Source organism: Schistocerca nitens, chromosome 8, assembly GCF_023898315.1.
Source record: "Schistocerca nitens isolate TAMUIC-IGC-003100 chromosome 8, iqSchNite1.1, whole genome shotgun sequence".
Taxonomy (NCBI): domain Eukaryota; kingdom Metazoa; phylum Arthropoda; class Insecta; order Orthoptera; family Acrididae; genus Schistocerca; species Schistocerca nitens.
The window spans coordinates 288,495,387-288,500,562 of record NC_064621.1 but is presented as its reverse complement, the minus strand read 5'-3'; the positions used below and the strand labels follow the sequence as shown (position 1 = coordinate 288,500,562).

Here is a 5,176-nt window from a genome sequence, read left to right as displayed (position 1 = left end):
ATCCGTAATATTTTTTGAACTAGAAAAAGCATTCGTCAGTGTAGAATGGTGCACGCACTCCGTCTGCAGGCCACAAGTGGCCCATCGGGACCATCCGACCGCCGTGTCACCCTCGGCTCAGGATGCGGATAGGAGGGGCGTGTGGTCAGCACACCGCTCTCCCGGTCGCTATGATGGTTTTTGATGGTTTTCTTTGACGGAGCCGCTACTATTCGGTCGAGTAGCTCCTCAATTGGCATCACGAGGCTGAGTGCACTCCGAAAAATGGCAACAGCACATGGTGGCCCAGATGCTCACCCATCCAAGTGCCGGCCACGCCCGACAGTGCTTAACTTCGGTGATCTGACGGGAACCGGTGTATCCATTGCGGCAAGGCCGTTGCAGAATGGTGCAAGATGTTAGAAATTCTCAGGAAAACAGATGTCAGCTAGTGGTAAAGACAGTTAATATGCAATATGTAGAACCACCAGCAGGGTAAAATAAGAACGGAGTACTCGGATTAGAAAGCAAGAGAGGGATATAGTCTTGCAACTCTCTGACCGAAATATGTGAGAGGTTCAAGACTGGAATTAAAATTCAGGCTGAAAGGTTATAAGTAATAAGAATCGCTGATGGACGTTCATATCCTCAGTAAAAGAGAGGAAGAGTCGCAGAACGTGTTGAACAAACTAATGAGCACACGCTGTGGACTGAAAGTAGACACATGAAAGAAAAAATAATGAGAAGCAGCGGAAATGAAATTAACAATAAGCTTAACATAATTGCGTAGGCTTCCGCGGCCAGAGTCAGTCGACATAAAAGTTTTCTGTGTTTGGTACCGCGTCATAGTGTAAAAACTACTGCTGCTATAGAAAAGCCAACGTTTCGGCCACGATTGCAGCGGCCTTCTTCTGGGTCATTTCTATAGCAGCAGTAGTTTTTACACTATGACGCGGTACCAAACCCAGAAAACTTTTATGTCGAATAAGCTTAACCTCAAAACTGCGGACAACGAAGTAGACGAAGTGAGGGAACCCTTCTACGCTAGCAACAAAATAACAATTGACAGACAAAACAAGGACACAAAAAGCAGCAGAGCACGGACAAAGAAGGCATTCCTGGGTGAAAGAAGTCTACTATCATTAAAGACTGGCCTGAATATGAGGAAGAAATTTCAGAGAATTTACATTTGGAGCTCAGCATTGTATGGAAGTGAATCACAGACTGTGAAAAATTGCAAAAGAAGAGTATCGAAGCGTTTGAGATATGGTGTTGTAGGAAGATGATGAACATCATGTTGAATAACGCACTCTGTACGAAGTTTATTCCTAACTTATTTGTCATGGGAATCTGCTGCTCCGTTGGTTTACTCTACTGTTTGCAAGAAATAACTGAGATCCAAACAAAACAATTGAATAATTTGGAAAAAATAAACTATTTCAAGCAACAAAATATGGGCATAATTATTACATGCATGATCCTATGGTCTATGTTGTCCATTGTTGTACGTGATTCCAAATATTACTCAGAAATTGACAGAAAGTTTTGGCCAAGATCAAATAAATGATGTGCACTGTGATTTTACACTGGAAATAACTGAAATGAAGGTGAAGTGTGAAAGGTCTCTGTTGGATTCCTTTCATGTTAATTTCTTAAATATGTTGTCATTTACGGCATAAATTCCTCTTCTAAATTTACTGTGGTGTTTCTGACTATCTGGGAGGAGACTGAGCAGTGAAACGTGTTACTTTTACACATAAACAAGAACGATCTGTCACACTACTACACTTTAAAAACACCGTTTATATGTAATTCATGTCACACAGTCTCATACGGAACCTACATCCGCTTTCTTTTATATACTGTATATGATAAGATACTGTCAACCCCCTTCCCTTCTGTGTGAAAGAATGAATGAGCAAATGTATTTCTAGTTGCATGCTGGATGGTAGCAGGCAAGCCTGTCTGCTAGAGAACAGTAGGACCAACGTCGGAACAGGTAGCTACGCTTTCTAAAAGCAAAGAGGTTTCTATCCTTAGTATGGTCCTGTCCGTCCCTTGTCATGTTGCCTCTCTGGTCACTTCCGTTTTGTATACGGAAGCACCCTTGGTAGGAGCCCAGGTCAGTCTGTCCGTGGCGAGCGTCTGAAGTGGTAAGATCTCCGGCTAAGCGCGTGTCTGCTAAGTGCGTAGGACAATGGATTTCTTAAGTTCAGCCTAACTGAAAATTTAATCACCTTTATTTCAGGTTTAACTCTAAAATATCTAATGTTATCTTAAATTGCAACGCAGTGTGATTCGAGTGTACAGTTCAGAATATCTTCCAGTAGTTGCTTTGTCACTACTTTGTGAGTAAAGTGGAACCACGTGTTGATCAGTAACTCTAACTAACATCATCAATCTTAAATGCGAATGTGCGTCAGATTATAACGTCTCGTCTTGACAATATTTTTCAATATAGCAACTTTTCTTTATGTTCAACCCACGTGGGGTGTACTTTGTGAGACCAGTACCACGTGCTTATACAATTGTTTGACCCATCAGGTTAATAGTAAGACGATAGTAACCAGTTCGAGGTTTTTGTTTTGTAAATTGCTTTTCGATCTAATTTATTTTAATTAACAAAATTATTGTGGAGTTACACTCTTTGTGTAAACCAAGTTGACCACGTGAAGCATGTGGTGTAATCATCAAAGTAGCCCTCAGCTATTCTTTTCGGGAAGATTTCACAGAGAGTTAGTATGAATTTAGTATACCAGTGTGTGGTAATTACATGACGGACAGGATTGCGCTACGAACGTAACTTCTTTGGGTGAAAATTGAATCGGTTGGTTGTGGTTAATTTCCTCTTGCATATGCTTCAACTTTCTTCGTGTGTTATTTTATGAATGCAGTGTTGTATACAGTCTCCCAATCTTGGCTCCATATTTGATGTGTTCCGTAAGATTAGAAACTCACATTTTCACAATACTGAACAAGGCACCAGTTTAGTTATGAATCAAGTTTAATATGCTGAAATTTTAAATGTTAAAATAAATGTCCAAATATAAACTGATTTATTTCTTTTTATTTAAATTTTCTTTTATATATATATCACCGGTTGTCGTATGACTATTAAAAGATTATAATTAATGTTAGTCTGGGTGGGAATTTGGTAAGCTAGACTGGATACCTGGTGAAACAGTTGCTCAGTAATGCAAGGTTAACTTCCCCAGACAGCTCACAGCTTTTAACCCGCTTTTATTGTCCATCAGCACCGCCCAATGAGAACAAATTAAGCAACAACGTTACAAGTGTTTCACACCTGAACTGACAAATACACTTATTTATTCGACACAGTAACAGGACAATACGTGAAATAATTCATAATCTGTCCACACTGAGTCAAAGAGCACTAAAGCCAAAAGCAGTACAAGATAGTTTAGCCAGAATATGCAGGGATCCAAAGCAGAGTCGTCATGTGCAATTGCAAAGTCCTTAAATATAGTAACCCAGTATGTATATAAGTCCACAGGCAGCGGCAGGTTTCCTAGGCTGTTCAGGTGACGTCACAAGCAGCTTGCCGGCCGGAGTGGCCGAGCGGTTCTAGGCGCTACAGTTTGGAAACGCGCGACCGCTACGGTCGCAGGTTCGAATCCTGCCTTGGGCATGGATGTGTGTGATGTCCTTAGGTTTAAGTAGTTCTAAGTTCTAGGGAACTGATGACCTCATCAGTTAAGTCCCATAGTGCTCAGAGCCATTTGAACCATTTGAACAAGCAGCTTGATGACCTGAAGTAATCTTGCACAGCCAATTCAGGTCCCCACATATGGGGCACGTGATATAGTTGAGGGCACTACTTAACATCCTGTGAGTGCCTCCTATAGTCGAGTCGATGAAAAGTCCCCCATACATAGGCAGACTGGTCCATGAGGGGGTCTGTGCAAACCCGTTCGCCTGTGTGTAGGCGCAGTCAGGTCCGTGGTCTGCATCTGTCAGTTTGACCAGGAGACCTCTACCTGCTTTCCCCAACTGCTACCTGTCAGCCCACACTCCGTCAGTTCAGGCAGATGGGGGTCTGCCAAGCAGTCGCCAGTCTCCACACACAGTCAGACGTGTCAGCGACTGGGTTGGCGGACCATTCGGCGTTCTAAATTGGTCCCTGACATTTGTAGTGGGCTGAATGTTGCAGCTTCGTGGCCTACCTCAACCAGTCACATAACACGATTCTATAAACGTCTCTTCGGAAACGCCTCAGCGGTGACACGGCTCTATATAGAGCTACTGTTTTCGCCTGCAGCCGTTTGCTCTTAGCAGTTGAAAGGTGTGAACAGTGCTGCTAGCCATCCAGGAGTTGAATCGTGGCCTCAGTTATCGTCAGGACAGATACAAGAAAAGAAAAAGAGAAACAGGAATGTAAACTTATCTAGGCAGCAGAAAAGAGACTTGATAGATTCAGTGAAAAATCACCACGAACATAAATCAAGTTGACGACACCTCTGCACAGATTAATGTGGCGCTAAGGAAGGAAGGAAAGGGAGAAGATTAAGTTTTTGTCCCGTCCACGACGAGGTAATTAGCGACAGAGCGCAAATTCTGATTGGGAAGCGTTGGGTCAGAAAATGGGGTGCCCTATAAGAGGAATCATACCGCCATTTGCTTTAAGCGATTTATGGAAACTATGGAAAAAAATTTTGATGACTCAAGGGGATTTTAACCATCATCCTCCGGGATGCGAGTCAGTATCTTATCAGTGCGCTGCTTCGCTCAGTAATGTTACACATTATCTGGGGATCAGAGAGATACAACAGGAAATTTCTACGATAAAAGTTAGAGTATCGAATGAAAATAGCAATTGCCTTGGAGATAGACTCAATCTTCTAGGCGTCCTAGAAGTTGCCATACCGTTGCCAAACTAGGGACGTAATGGAATTGTGAATTGTTCAGTGTCTGTCACAAATCTCGTGCCATATTTTCAATTTAAGAAGCTCACTGGGGAATTCAAGATGTTGGTAACTCAGGAAACACGAGACAGCAAGTGCTCAGAGAGGAAGATGTACCAAAAATTTGGGGAAAAGTTCTTGGGAATATATTCGAGCAATTGGGCGAAAATGCATTGGAAAAATCAGTGATAGCTGAATTGTAGCAGGAGTGCTGCAAGAAGATAAAATTCAAGGGATGTGCATGTCTGTAAAGCAGCTTGGGATGGAGAGCGGCA

The 5,176-nt window shown here is 42.4% G+C and overlaps 1 pseudogene; it reads right to left on the bottom strand.

The window, feature by feature from the left end:
* Positions 1-265: 265 nt before the first annotated feature.
* Positions 266-383, bottom strand: LOC126199776 (5S ribosomal RNA; annotated as a pseudogene).
* Positions 384-5,176: the final 4,793 nt, after the last annotated feature.